Source organism: Spodoptera frugiperda, chromosome 30 (genome assembly GCF_023101765.2).
Source record: "Spodoptera frugiperda isolate SF20-4 chromosome 30, AGI-APGP_CSIRO_Sfru_2.0, whole genome shotgun sequence".
In the NCBI taxonomy this organism is placed as follows: Eukaryota; Metazoa; Arthropoda; class Insecta; order Lepidoptera; family Noctuidae; genus Spodoptera; species Spodoptera frugiperda.
In genome coordinates this window covers 13,320,287-13,337,057 of record NC_064241.1, presented here as the reverse complement: position 1 = coordinate 13,337,057, position 16,771 = coordinate 13,320,287, and positions in this window count along the sequence as shown.

Sequence of the window (16,771 nt, the reverse complement as noted above, 5' to 3'; positions counted from 1 at the left end):
ATGATAAAAAAATTGCTATCACATGACTTTTAGTTGTCACTGTCAAAGTTGGTATGTTCTAACCAACATATGTATAACAGAAAGTTCAGCTCTTTCTTCCAATATGAGGTAACTGTAGAACAAAGTAGGAGCACAATGGTCCATGCGATAAGGTGACCCGTTCTCTGCTGTACCTGTCGCTGTAACTGCCGTGAATATAGCGTCCAGTTACGTGGTGTGACGTAACTGCTGGGGACTACAATGTAAAGCTCTTTGAAGATATATACTGTATACTGTATAGTTACTACGGAAATGATTTGTTATTGATGTCGATGGTGACTAGTCCTATAGTTACTGTTAAGTTTACTTTTCTTACATAATGTAAACCTTGACATATATTATTGTGTTTTAATTTTGGTTACTTCTACGAAGGAGTAGATCTGAGTGCGTATTAATTTTCGCCTTGTTTGCTCTCACGAATTAGACATGTTGTATTGCTATTTATTACATAGCAACTTTTTACACTTTACTAAACATGTTGCAAAACTAACCTAGCAGAAGATATCGGTGATTGAAGCAAATTCGTATTTACTCAGTTGTTTACGATGAAATCGATGACATGCTTAGTTATATTAATAGTTAACAGCGCGGGCGCTGTGCCTAGGCAACTGCCGATACCGTGCAACGTGTCGCGGGTTCGATTACCGAACGGAACAACTCTTAGTGTGATCCACAGATTGTTGTTCTGGATCTGGGTGTCAGATGTATGTGAGCTCGTATGTTTGTATACGCACCCATGACACAGGACAAATCCCTAATGTGGGGCAACGTTTAAAAAAAGACAAAATAAGCAATATATTATAGTGTACCTTAATATAAACTAGTATTAGGTATATTACTTTACCATATACTATATCTGCGCAAGTGTACACACATAATTATCATTATATCACGATAATAAATACATAGTTTGGGAATGTTGCTTCACAATAACGCCTAAAACAGTACATAATGTATTTTGAACATAAATTATAAATATTAGCTTATTGTTACCATGTCCTATACACCCGTGTGTTAATTATTAGTAATATTAATTAAACTAACTTCTTGTGATATTGTGCCCAATGATATACGATGTCTCAGTCGACAGTATTCTCAGCAAACAATTGACTAATTGATTTTATTTACTGACCAATTACCAGTAATATCTCTTTGTAGCGTTCAATCACCCATGGATACTATTTTTAAGAGGTAACTCGCTTCTTGTGGCTTCTTTAGTGTAGCAGGTGACCATGAGCAACCCTCGCTTACTATAAGATGATCTGAAATGAGCAGATCATTTACTGTTTCATAAAAAATCTATGTAAACAAACAAAACATCTCTCTCAAATTTCTTCTTTAAAAATTTCTTAATGGTAGCACGTAGTATGGAAACTGGAATAGTATTCAGACTCTCCTTATATCAATAAGGACTCATAACACAACTGGGTACAAGCGGTTCTTCCATTTATTATCTGGTCGAAGGTAATTCTACACTGAATTTCAACTATGTTACAGAAAATAGCAGTTGTACTGTGTTATACAATCTTCCTTGCCTTTAACTTTGCCTGTTGGTGTTAAGTACATTTGATATTCACAAAAAACAAATCGGCACTAGTACCTACCCACTATATCTAAGAGTGAGTACATGTGATGTCGTGTAGATGTTATCTCGTTGTTTGTGCTGATTTAATTATTTTCCTGCTCAGCTTCCAGCTACAAGCAGCCTCCACCAGCCTAATTACCACCAGCCTATACTTACCACTAATTAGCTCGATATATTTGCTGCAACATTTGTAATAAATATGTGAATTTACTTATTATTGTAATATAACCGATATTACATGTGGTTTCCAAGGGATTTTCCGGAGTCCTAGTAACGCGGAACTGAGATGTATTACTGCTATAATTTTAGGTGGTTTTTTGTGCGATATCGGCAGGTTGACACTCCTTTCAGATCTTCTATTTTAAAATAATGTTTGTTAGTACGATTCGAATAATCATTGAATGCAAGTGGTGGGTGGCGTGGGGGGGTGGTGTTGTCATCATATCATGTCTCATCATTTTATCATCAATCGGGAGAAGTGCATCAGTGAGTAAGTGACTGATTCACTTCCCCCGGCTGGTGATTATGATGATGACTATAACAATATGTGTGTGTTTACGTTTGTTTTTACGTTTTGGCAACTAAACAATGTTTTTTTTTGTACACACAGTATTTTGTATACGGTGGGCGAGTGAAACCGTGGTTAAATGTTAGTCAAGTTGATTGCTTTGTTATTAGATTACTAGTGACTTATGGCGGGATCACGATGTTTTCTTGCGTTGATCGTAAAATTAAATTACATTTGTCTACCAAGACATTCTAAATAAGCAAGCCTCACTCGTAAAATATTGAGTTTGGTTGGAATGAAAAACTTAAATAAAATAAACATAATTGGAATATCGCAAAAAACTAAGAAAACAGCAAAAAAGAACATGAAATATTATTTTCTAGATTATGTATTTCGAAAATTAAAACTAAAAAAAGTTGTAACGAAATTGATATTAATTCAAAGTTTAGCCATTTAATTTCTTCAAGCTTTTCGTTGTAAAAAGTTATTTAAGTTTGTGGTAATAAGTTACAGATTACTAGAGCAACCTTTGGTGACCGCGGGCGTGGGGAGCGGGGATGGGGAGACATTGTAAGTAAAATGTCCAATGAAAAAGTTGTTATTATAAACTTTTACATTACCACAAATGTAGCCCTAGGCAGTAGCTAGTAGGCTAGATAAATGAGAAACGGTAGATTCACAACTTTACAGGAGTATCTATAGAATTATAAACGGGTGTTTATATACTCTACGACTACGAGGTTACTTAGCTTTTTTTTTGCTGGGGGAAATCATCCAATGATTTTTCCCGTCTTGGGTGAGGCGAGAGGAAATGTCAGACTCTTACTGACTAAAAACCACCCCGTTCCTTCTCCTGCTTTAAGCTGGAGCCCCGGTAACCTGTTACGTTGTCCCTAGCTCCTGATACTTAGCTTGGAGGACCTCTGTGGTTGCCCTCTGCCCCATCTACAGGACATAGGACTTTAATTCAAGTATATATAAGTTTGTTTCTTTTTCAGTATTAACACGAAGACCCTGAAGTTCAGTCACATAGTTTAGTTATAGTTACAATACTGGTTTGACTAAACCTTTTCTTCACGAACCTACATAGTGAGCAAATGTAGTGTTATAAAAACAGAGTGAGTGTATAAAGTTACGAGTTCCATCGAGTCACATTATGTGTCGCTACCACTTATGTATGTCCTCTGAAGTACCTACTTTGTAGTTGTAGTAGTACTTTGTCGGCGAGAACTACATTTTCATTTACTTTAAGAGTTATGAAAGTACTCATCCAGTGTATTATTTGTCAAATACCTAGGCAGACAGTATTATTATAGTGCTTTATTACCTTTTTTATGACTGGGGGAAACCTTCAAAAGGCGCTTAGCTTTTTGGGGATAAAATAGTAGGTAGTGTGGGATTTTTACGGAGCCCCCACGGTGCGACGCCTGTTACGGCACATCCTTGGAGTGCTTTACTAGCTACTGAATTATAAGCACTAGACATTACTTAGTCTGTAATTTTGGCCTGTGTTTATGTACTTACATGGGTAGTTTAAGAGCAAGTTTCTCCCCAGGACACTCACTATGCTCAGTTTATGGTTATTTAAAAAGGGGTTAATAAACTTCGCCCCAAGGTTGACAATGTAGTGAAGTTGTGCTTAGGCTATGGTAGCTTTGTTGCTAGGCTGATGATATCTAGTATAAGTGGTCAGACTCGTTCTATAAATGGTAAGTATAACACCTTCTACTTTACGAGTTTAATAAATCAATGGACGACACGGGAGAAATTGTTTCTGTAGATTAACAAATGGTTATTCAGCTCGGGACTGCAAAAATACAAACCATATACCTGGCCTAGGCTCGTTATATACAGAACTAGCTGTAAAAAATGATGTTGATTGCAGGGATGACACGGTAACGGCACGGCAACTGACTGACGTGCGTAGCGAGTTCGATTCCCGCACGGAGTAACTTTTTGTATGATCCACAAATTGTTGCTTTGGGTCTGAGTGTCATGTGTTTGTGAACTTTTATTGTTGTAAACGCATCCACGACAGAAGAGAAAATCCCTAGTCAACACTAGGGATTTTCTCTTCTGTCGTTTGTTGCCCAACGGCAACGGCCTAATAAAAAAAGAGAACGATTACCTACTACAAACTATAGCAACAAATAAATAAATAATTCGATGATGTTACACACATACACAGTTACGCATGCGCTCACCTTTACCTCAGTACATGACATATAGCTTGCATTATTATATCTATTATCTTAAATTGAGGTTATATATATACAGTACGTATTACACATTATATGTTTACCATCATTATTGTGTGATGATGGTACCCACTGACCGGGTTTTGGGACTCCCGCCGTACAAGAAGCAATGACTCGTTCTTCAAAGTGTTTATATGGTAATCATTATCGTCATTAGATTGCGATTCAAAGCTACTATACAGTAGGTGGCAATACTGCAATACTTTGATATAACATCACGCTTTTTGGTCGATAAGATAGACACTAGTAAACTTCTTTCGAACAACTGAAATACTTTCTAGTAGATACTTTTTTTGTTTACTGACTACTTTTGTGTTAGTGACTAAAATCCACCCCGATCCTTCTCCTGCTTCGAACTGGAGCCCCGGTTACCTGTTACGATGTTTTTCAACTTGAAAATCGAAATGAGCCCTTATTAAGCAGTCATACTCGTGCACACTCATTCTATGACGTAGTTGTTATTGTATATTGGCGATATTTTCTACCTGCTCGTAGTATTTTCAGTGAAAGACTATGTAGGTATAGTTCCGGTTGTTATCAGAGCAGTGCCGAGATAAATCATTGGCCGCCATGTTAGTGTAATGCAGTCGTAAGTATTCGCGGGACGTCGCGCTTGTTGCCCACGCGCACGTCTTGTGACCGCGCGCACTCTCAACCTTTTTGATTTCTTTTTTAAAACTTGAATGTGACATTGTTTTCTCGTTGTTATGTTCATTATCGAATGTTGTTCTGTAAACAATGGCGCTGGTTAAATAGCCATTAGCCGAGATCTAGACTCGAGATCGGATGACGAGCCAAAACAGTCAACAAGATAGTACAATGTTTACCTTAATGTTGTAAAAAATAGACTGCACTGTTATGGCTGGATGTCTAAAGCATTGTTTGGTGAATAGGTATCGTTTCTGTAAATTGCCAGTTATATACAGAACTAGCTGTAACAAAATAAGCCTATTATTGTGATACAATTATGGACCAATACATTAGAATTCGGAAATTGGAGAGCAAATCCAATGTCGTGGTTAATAGTAACGTAAGTCCCATTACAAAAAAAATATTTTCACACAAAATTGCCAAAACTAGAAAGATGTAAACTCAAGGCCATGTCTAACAATGACATCATGGCAAAACTAGTTATCACGACCCATGCGATGGAGGACAGACTCCGGGAGGATGTCACCTTCGCCTACCCCATGATAATATCACCAGTCGTGACGATACGTAGGTGTCAACAGCCTCGCTACATTTTTATATATCTTATTATTACACGGATCACACATTTTGCAGTCCTTGACTGTACTTCTAGGAAAATAGAAACGTGAACGTGTGTGCTAAGTTTTGCAATTTAGTTTTATTTTATGTTATGGTCAAGGATGGGAGAAACACAAATATGTACAGAAATATGGTCCAGAGACAGTTTAGATGTTAGAACAAAAAATGTGTTTAGATAATCACAAAGTTCAAAATTGTGCTTAGTGTTTAGTTTCGATTTAGAATAACTTCCTTTTAAAATGTCATTTTTTCAACATTTTACCGTTTACTTTAAACATTACTTATGTTTAACTAAAAGTTTAAAGGCAAAACTATATTTCATCCGTGATCATGGCGCTTGCAACAGTGCCGAAATATCGGAAACTCATAGACATAAATAAACATGGTAAATATCCCGTCTTAAGTTCTAATGTTAGTGTTAGTGACCATGTTAGTTTAAAAACTTATAAAACTATATTTATTTAGGGTTTAAAATGCTGAGTTCTTATTGCACCATTTGAATAACTATTCACATACAATTAACCTAACACAGTAAGTGTGATATCGTTTAATATAATCCTAGTTCTCGTCAACTTTATAGTCTCTTTGTTTGGCGTTGTGATCACAGTGAGCTTCGTATCAATCGCCACTACTCGGCAGATAGCGGCGGAATATAATGTAACGTATTGTTGGGACTGAGGGAAATAGTCACCGCACTGCTTCTCATCATACTGTACCTTTGATTTGAAATATGTTTAAAGAGCTTGCTTAATTATTGAGATAATTTAATTAGTCGTATTATAATTTGGTGGGCTTTTTTCGGTTTTTCGAAAATAATTCAGTAGTAGCACGGAGTCTGGAAATGTGCTCAGTATATGGCAATAGGCTCACCCCCTATTACATGGGACTTATAACATAAATTGTGAGAAGTGGGTGTACATTGTACACTGGCATTACGTGCCATAATGCGCACCTCTGCCTACCCCTTCGGGGATTAAACGTCGATATATATGTATGTATGTTGTATTGTAAGATAGTTTTTCTGTATCAGCGTTTTCTTACTTCATTTTATTGAAATGACATTTAAGCGCATCGGTTGAACCATACTCATACTATGAGTAGTGTTTGACTGACGACAGAAGTTAAATTCTCAGTTAGCGCCAGTTACTGGTTAAAAAATAAGTTTGTTCATTCATATCTTGACCGCGTTGTTGGATTGTCATAACTTCATAAGTGCGGCTGTCAGCAGTCGCTCTTACTTCGGGCACTTTGGTTCCCGGATCTAATAGTAAAGTTACACAATCGGTAGTAGGAATAAGTTAAAATAGAAGTATACAACAATAGGTGTGTTATCATCATCACGCCTTTTATCCCCGAAGGGGTAGGCAGAGGTGTTCATTCTGACACGTAATGCCAGTGTGCAATATAATATACACTCACTTTTCACAATTTATGTTGTAAGTCCCATGTAATAGGTGGTAAGCCTATTGTCATATACCGGGCACATTTCCAGACTCCATGCTTCTACTGAAAAATTTTTGAAAAACCAAAAAGTGCGCAGCAGTACTTAGCCCAACCCTGGAATCAAACCCGAGACCCGGCAGTCGGCTCGGCAGTCGCAATTGTAACCACTCAGCCAACGAGGCGGCCAGATAGGTGTGTTATGGTCATGTGAAATTAAGGTCTTCATTATTTTTATGTAAGTTATTAATATAAAAACACTACGAGAGCCCATAATACATTAGATAGCATTAAAAGAGGTGTAATAGATATAAATGAGGTTGTACCACTTGTACCGCTAATAGATACATTATGCGATATCGCTTACAAATTGCGGGCTCGTTTTATAACTCGCATAGTGGGTGTAAATGTAGCCGTGTTGGATAAAATTGTTGCATTATTGTAGTGTCATTTTATTTATGATGGTGGGAATGTTTTTGTAATGCTCGCGTTTGTGATCTAATAATGAGATGGCAGTAGATGACACTGCATTTGAAATGTAATACACAAAAATAAAATATGATCGAAACTATATTTAAATTTAAATTTTGTTGTAAAGCGTAGTAAATTCTATATCAATTAATTTGTAATTTACTTTGTTTTACCGCTTCTTTGCCGTTGCTTAATTAATCAACCCTTCGCAGCATAGTATGCTAATAAATTTTACCACGTGTACAAGAAAAAAGTTCCAGTAAAAGTCTATAAATAAAGTCTCGTGCTAGCAATAATATATTGAAACAGTCGCGTGTCTGCACAGTGGCTCGTTTCGCAGTAACTACTGTTTAATCGATTTTCTGTAAAATATGTATGTTGATAAACAACGTTTCAACACTTCTCGTTGTTAGGTTAAATTACTACCAGTCACGTGCTTAATTACTATTGTTGTGTTTTGTTTTTGGGAAATAATTATGCAAAAGTCTATGTTTGTATAAAAGTAGTCAGCGTAAAATATGTAATTGGGGGAAAAATAAGGTAATAGTTTCTCCTAATAAGCGGTGAAAATGTTTATTTTGATTATGATTTCACATGTGGTTCCTTAAAGCATGTCGCGCCAGCTGTTACGCGGGCACACGTAACCTTAATCAGATTTGACCCAGCAGTTTAGTCACATAGCCCACACAAACACACTTCCCATAGTTTGCCGTGTAAACATCTCGCGGTAATGAATATTGCATCAACCACGTGCTGCGTGACGTAAGCATTTCACGCGGATTGTGGCCGCGGGTAATCAATTTTGTCCACTGTGCAGACGGTGTGTGCGGAGTTTTGTCTGGGAGTTGCGCCAGAGCACCACTGTGCACTATGACCCGATGATTGATGGACTACGGTAGCGGATTATGGTATTATTAATTGGTTCTTTGTTTTATTAATTGGAATCGTGTACGTTATTCGTTTATGTAATACAAATCATAATATTTAATACATAGAATGTTATGGGGTATCAATAACATCCTTATGATTTGATTGAACTTAGAGATTTGGTAGTATTTGAACATTATCTAATAATTTTCATTACACCAAAATGCAACGTCTATTACAATTTTTCACACAACATTAGCGTGTTATGTACAAAAACGATAAGGTTACATAACAAGAGGTACATACATACATACATACATACATACATACTCGTGCATAAAGTGTATCCTTTCTAATAAGTGAGTGCATTACTTTCAGGTGGCGTGGCCGTAATGACCGGAACCACTGCGGTGCGGTTTTTATAATATTATTATGAATGAACATTGTACGCTGTGATGTGAACTATTGTGGATGGAATTTAAGTTGTAATGGTCGTGACTTTGGGTCGCTGGTTCATTGTATCATGGAGCCTCTTCCATTATAGTAGACTAAGTGAGTAGAATTTTACTGAATGACTCAAACTTTGAACTTTCATATCTAGTGATAGATCTTTCTCCGAAGATAAATTGCCTCTAGTTAATTTACAATATTATACATTTGTTTTTTTTTTTTTAATTTAAATTGAACATCTCACGCTAGGATTTTCTCCTTTGTGTGGATGCTTTTACAAACATGCAAGTTCACATACACATCACACTCGGAGCCGGAACAACAATCTGTGGATTACACAAAGAGTTGTTTGGCGATGTGCCTGTAAGGACAATTTATTTTACTATATTGTACCTAACTAATACAATATTATAGTAAAATAAACAGATGTTCGTTTCGTTAAGAAAAGGGATAATAGTATCAAGCCCTGTATCCACTCGGGCAGGTTTTATCCAGTTTATGCTTTCTGCAAACCTTTTTACGGATTTAACTGGCCCTTGTTTGTCGGCATTATGTGAATCAGCGCCGAGGTAAACAGGTTCCACGGGGCTTTACAGGATTGTTGGAGATCCAACAATTTCTTTTATTTGTAACTTTGTTTGATAAGTATGTAATGATGTGACTAAAGTTCTTAGTTCTAAAGGACTAGTATAAATAGAAACTGTTTTTTAAAAATAGCGTATAGTTACTTACTTTTACGTCAGATATGTTATGTGTTCCGTAATTATAATAGTAGGAGAGTGTACTATTGTAGTATTGTCGCAATAACTTTTGTCTCCAACGTCAGGATCTTAACCAAGTATTGTATTGTGAATCTGATTGAAAAAGAGTAACCTATAGAGTTTCTTGCTCGTTCTTCTCCATAGGAATCTACACTTTGGAACGAGCAAATAGCTTCACTAGAGGACTGACCGACAGATAGATATTTATAATATTGTAATATTTGCTTTGACGTTCAAAAGCGCCTTCCCAGTCTATTTGAAATAAACTTTACTTACTTTGACTTTGTAGTTGAGATCCCTTGCTTTTTGACCGTCCCACTAAAGAAGCAAATTAATTTAGGTAACCTACATTACTTAGTTTTAACAAGACAAAATGCTCCACCCTTCTGCCCCGTACAGTAACCTTGGCCCTGCACTACATTTGGTTACCATCGTGTGGCTAACCAAACCACGTGAGTGCAAACACTCACCAGGTCGATGAGTGAGTGTCACTCACTCCGAGAGCCACCATGTCAAGTAGTGTATGACAGGGTAGTGAACGAGTGACGTAATACTATGTAATGAGAGGACACTCACTTGGGTGAAAGGTGTAAAGTGTTTTAGCTATTAACAGAAGATATTAATGTTGCTTAATGTGCATATCATTGTATACTTTAGGTTTTATTATGAGATCTATTACATGCTAGGTAAACAGCTCATTCAGGCTGATTTAGCGTTTCCACAAGAGATGTGTTATGCTACGTTGCTGTGGATGCGTTTGACTTCCATCAATCATATTCATTGGTACACATATCTTAGCACTGGTGGAAACGGACTTAGCCTAACTATGTTTTTTACTAAGAAAGTTGCGTGCTATGGATGCGTGCTATTGATGTGTGCTATGGATTGCATCCACAATGTCACACACACAACGCCACGCCTTTAATCCCCGAAGGGGTAGGCAGAGAGGCAAATGACGGCATGTAATGCCACTATACAATGTATACCCACTTTTTACCATTTGGATGGATGGCTTCCATACTTTCGATACATCGCATTCTAGAGCTGCGCATCTTTCTCGCTCGAAACAAAAGAAATTGTATGTGTGAGTCGGAGGTCTTGAGTTCGAGTCACTGATAGTGCAACTGTTGTCATATCTGGATTCGATATTTTGAGTACAGCTTGACATTCGTAGCAGTACGCAACAACAGCAATGTTAATATTAGATGTCTCTTTATTGTGTCATGTGTGTGAGTTACAGCGTAAATGAAAAATATTTATTTTAGATGTTAACAAATGCTATCAAGGCATGGTCAGTTGATTTGAAGATATTACTTCTTTCCCCGTCACTGATGTTACAACAGCTTGTCAATATATTTGTAAAATGATAGCCATTTAACTGAGTCTGTATACCAAATGTTACGGAGGTGTGAGGCGACCGCGTGACCTCCTTGAAGAGAGTGCTGTTTGCCATAGAATTGTTCAATTTATGAACAATTTTCAATTCACTTTCCTTGTTGGATTAAAATATTAATACTTAGGTGTAAGTACTTACTGTGTGGAATTATTACATGTGTCAAGTGTTACGAAGCCGAGGAAGACCTGAGCTAAGTTTAGAACTAGGTACTGTACTAGTATAGATATGCACAGTATAATAAATGTCATGATTAATTAACTTAAACAAGTAGGTAATAAAAATAGTTCGCCTTTTACAGTAAGACAATAAAAAACTGAAAGTAAAATTAATAAAGAACACAAAATTAAATTATAATATTAAAAAACGTATGTATTTTTTATGTTTTATCATTTACATACATATTAACATAATCAAAACATTAAAATATTGCGTATAAGCAGTAGATAGTTATTTATTAAAAAAATAAATAAAATAAAAATGATTTTTTTTTATACGACCGGTACAGTAACCCATTGCATTATATATTTAATAATACCTATTATGTAAAATCATTTTAATTTACATACAACATATCTCTGTATGCAAATATATGGCGTCACGTGGTAAATATTGATATATTGTATGTATGTATGTAACTTGAAAATAAATGGCTTCGAAATTGAAAGTTTTGCAAAATTGGAATTACAACATACGATAGTGATGAATGTTGTCATTTAGTAAACACTTAAATAGTTGCTAACATTGTATTTAAACATATATCACATTGATTCATTAAATATCATATTCATTTAGACACTGTGGGTGACCAGCTACTGAGCAACATGTCGCATAATTAAGATGTGGGGTCAAAAAATTATGATTTAAAAAAATATGTGAGTTAAACTCAACAGATCGTAATGGAATTAGGATTTTTAAGAATTACACAATAAACTAGGAATACTTATCCTCTCCTATAAGTGAGTGATATTTTTTAACGTAAATACAAGTGTGTAGGCTGCGCGAAGTCACCGCCGCGTCCTCGCACGCTGCTCATGAGGAGTTCCCTTGTGACTCGAAGCTGCTAGAGGATTTCTAAGTATATTTACGTGTGTTTTCAGTAAATTTAGTACGTCTCATGATAGTTGTTATTAAAAAAGAAACTTGTGCATTTTTTACTAGAGCGTTTTACATGCTAACTTAAAAACGCTGACAAAGCACTTATACTTTCCAGTAAAAGATCCGTCTCATCATTTACCCAGATATGTAAGTAGTCTCAAAAATCTCATACCCAAGTTCCTATCATTGGTTGTCCAGATACAATGCAATATTATTTCTAGCATTCACTAGCCGTGCCAAATTATACACTTGTGTGTGAAATATGCAAATACGCTTTCTATTAGAGCCATTACAATCTGCTGGATTGTAGCAAAATTCCGAAACATTGTAAAATTATTAAACACATTGTAAAATATTTCGGAATGACCTCTTGACCTTTTTAATTCCTAATAGCAGTTAAAAGAGTAGTACCGTCGACCGGCCATTATGGTCGTTACAGCAGCACGTTACGTAACGTAACGTCTCTAATTACTGCGCTCGCAATGAGATGCGAGCGTGTTGCGACACGTGTTGCATGGGAGCTGATGGTCAATGTGCCGGCTCTATTGTGCGTACGGCAAACATTTTAGATCGTTGTGGTAGGTGGGTGATATTAAAAGGCACGTTGAGCTTTACCTATATTCAAGAATATATTACAAATAATTTGTATACCTAATACTCGTTTTAGTTAATTCTGGGAAAGCCATGCTTCGGCACGAATGGGCCGGCTCGACCGGAGTGATACCTCGGCCTCACAGAAAACCGACGTGAAACAATGCTTACGTTGTGTTTCGTTGTGTGATTCAGGTTACCGGAGGCCCTTCCTTCCCAATTCCCGATTCTCCAATAACCTTTAAATGCCTAACCCCGAAAAGGCAACGCTCTTGTAACATCTCTGGTGTTTCGAGCGTCCATGGGCGGCGGCGATTGCTTACCATTAGGTCATCCGTCTGCTCGTTTACCGGTTTATACCATAAAAAAGGTCAGTCAGTTCACGGTCTCGGTACAGTGTTATAGAAAATACTAAATCAGGTGTAGGTACAATACGACTTTGTGATTAATACAGACTGTGCCTTGGATAGAAAAGTATCTGAGAACTCACAATGCTTTCAGCAATTTTCCTAAGAAGAAAATTAACTCATGAGTAAGAGAAAGTGTTTAAATATTGCAAGCATTGCGTTTTAAATGGAAACTAAGAGTACCTTAACAAGTAGGAAACACCTATCAATGCGGACTTACTTATACTTAAACATAAGTGCTTACACGTGCAGTAGCATATTGCATACGCATAGTGCATTCTAGTCTATACAGACTGTGTGTATGTGTACTTTTGTGTACAATAACACAGAACTAAATGTACTTCTGTGTACAATGAGACCTGTTTGGCAACAGTTTGTGTATTGCCAATGAAGATGCAATGTAGTTCTTTATGCGTAACGTCGGTACAGCTCATAAACCCCGAGAAACAAGCAGCGGGCCACGCCTCCTACATCGGTATCTATTATTATGTCAGTACGTGTAATAGTAATATTATGATGTTTGTTTGTCAATCAGGAAGTCTGTACGTATTGTGCGTTGCTTTCATAGTTTTGTATGTGCGTTTCTATATTGTGAATGGATCATGTGTGCGGATGAATGGAATGCTAAAGATTCTGGAGACAGCGGCGGCTGAATTTTTTAAATATCTTATATCTAATGAATTTTAAATGACTTTATTTTTGTATTTGCAAATGATAGCTACGCATTAAATAGGGATGCCACGTCGCTAATAATATAGAAATAAAAATATCGTAAAGATATTGAATGTTAAGGAGGCACAAATCGTTTTTAAATAGTTCAATTACAAAAATTGACAATTATTTTGGATATGGCTGTAAGGTCTGATGAAGGTAAGACATATAAGTAGCATTTGGATCAATTTGCGTACCTGCATTGAGCAAGCGTGGTGATTAATGCTCCAACCTTCTACGTGGCAGCAGTGGCCACTCATAGGCTGTTGATGTGATGATGTGAAACATGCTCTAAATTCGACCTCACATCACAAACCATACAGTGTACAACAGCTGCAGGCGCTATTACGCCACAGCCCAGGGTGCTGGTCATAAAGGTCAGTACCGACGGCCGCAGTGACGTCACGCAACGTGCGCCTCATTATATGGACACTGGGATTATGGGCCGCACAATGGGCCCGTATTATTGCCCCTATATTAAGCAAATAGGTCGTGAAGATATCGCAATACTGCCCACTAGGCACTGAGTTAGGGTTTATGATATTCGTGTGTCCTTTGGTTTAGTAGTTCGGCTTCTTGTGTTTCTTGTGCAATGATCATATTTATTTTATTTAAGGTTGATATTTCGAACTTTTATTGACATAGAATGCGCAACGTGGTGTCGTCCGTCTATGAAAACATATTCATATTCATTACAAAGGTTGTTTGAGTTTCATTTTCCAATATTACTGAGGGCTAGCGCAAACCGACTGCTGTGCAACATGTAGCGGGTTCGATTCCCGACCATAATAGTAAAAAGGTTAATTTTCAATTCATGTCTGGACTGATTGGGTAGTGGCTAGGCGATTGGCTGTTATGTAACTAGTCGTAGGTTCGATTCTATTTCTATGTAAATGAGGCCTTGGAAATAATAAAGGTGTTTAAGGTGATCTTTGTTCTGTTATTATTATACATGTGTTGAGAATATAATTAGTATGTTCAAGTGTACCACCTACACACATTAGTGAGTTTAAGGTAGTAACTAACTAGCTCCGAGGACAATAGGAACAGCTTTGATTACACCATGACATCTAATTTTTGAATCAATATCAACTGCTCTAGGACATCAGACACTACTAGATATATATCAAAGTCAAAGTTTATTTACTTGCTGACTACCTAAGTTCAAAACTCAAAACTTCAAACCTCCATACTATTAGATAGGTACCTACTCTAGCTTAGTAATGCATAATTTATGTCCTCTAAAATTAAAGTAATTCTCATAAAATTGATTCATTCTTTTTTATAATAAACTACACATTTTAGAAGAAAACCATGTCGCACGTAATTTTATGATATTTACAGTGAGTCAAGTTATTACTCGTATAAACATTCCAACCTCGGAGAAACCCAAAGTTTTAAAAAATAACCCTGAAATCAAGTTCAGAGGTAACGCCTTCTGGTTTTTCAGCAAACAACTTGTCTTATAAAGTAGTCGCTAAATGGAGAAATCAATGCGAAGGTTGGTCATTGTTTAGTGACCTTGTGTGACCTCTGTGGGCGGGACCCGTGGCGTATGACAAGACATGACTGATGGGTGTGACACACCCGCAAATTATGTTATACTACGTACAGTTAGCACTGTTATTTAGTATGCTGGTGACAAAATAAAGATTGACTTTGTACATAGATAGTAACCACTGGGTGCTACTACAGCGACTAATGTTTATAATAAACTCATACGTAGATTTTTTATATAAAATAATGTCAGTTTTTAAACTGACATGGTCACTAACCCTAATATGAAGCTCAAAGACACATATTATAAACATGGTAAATATCCTGTCTCAAGATGTAACATTAGTCAAATGATGTCTCATAATTCAATAAGGTACCTATATTTACTCTTTTAAGGTATATTTTATCTCTTGTATCTTTAAACACAACACTACCTTCCATTAAAGCTGTGGTAGATACTTTTAGAACACCTTATACGTAGTTTTTAACCAAGCCATAAATCTTATGTAACCATTGATTGATGCAGTAGCATCCAAACTGTCTATGTACTGAATTAATCTTTATATTCTTACCTGCATAGTATATAGCTGAGCCGAGTGTACGCTTTAGATAGTCATAGCTAGAGGCTAAACTTTGATTATTTAATACAATGTCTAGGAAACCAAAATGTATTTTTGAAAGTGGTTGCATTAATTTTGGTATTTTCGAAATATATGTTATAACGTCTGGCCTCTGTCTAGTCGTGTGGGTTACATCTAATTATATGCAATTAGAATGCATCGCACTTTCAATTACAAACCGAAGAGAGTTTTGAAAAAAAACCTAAATAAAAAAACCTAATTTGATTCGTATTTCTTGATGGTATCACATTTATAATTTATATTTTGTTTTTAAATTGGAATAGACGTCAACAGATGCTTATGAAGCGTACATCAGTAATAATTTTCCAAAAGAGCGGATCATTATAGTTACTTGTTTAAGCCAGAGCTTATTACAAGTGCGTTGTTGGCTTTTTGGGGGTTAGGAATTTTATGGTTGTTGGGGAATCGGAAATTGGGAAGGGGGTAATTGGGTGTCCGGTAACCTACACAACGCGAGCGTTATTTCACGTCGGTTTCTCTAATTTCCTTGAATTTTGCGTGCAAACTATCATCATTTGACAAAAACCAGCAACTCTCGACAACGGAACTATAAACATAGAAATAAAACAATTGACGCGTAGCTAAATAAATAATGCTTAGCATATTAAAGTAATGCCAGCCTCAATGCGTTCAGTAGGGTAATACGATGCGCGTGCGCACAGTGGCGCAAGAGTGACGTGAGCAGTGTTTACTTGTCACATCACTAGTGCGAATATCTATGACGGGGTGAAGGCATGGGAAAGTAACTTTAAGGTTGTTCATTTACATACTCGAGGTTTTATTTT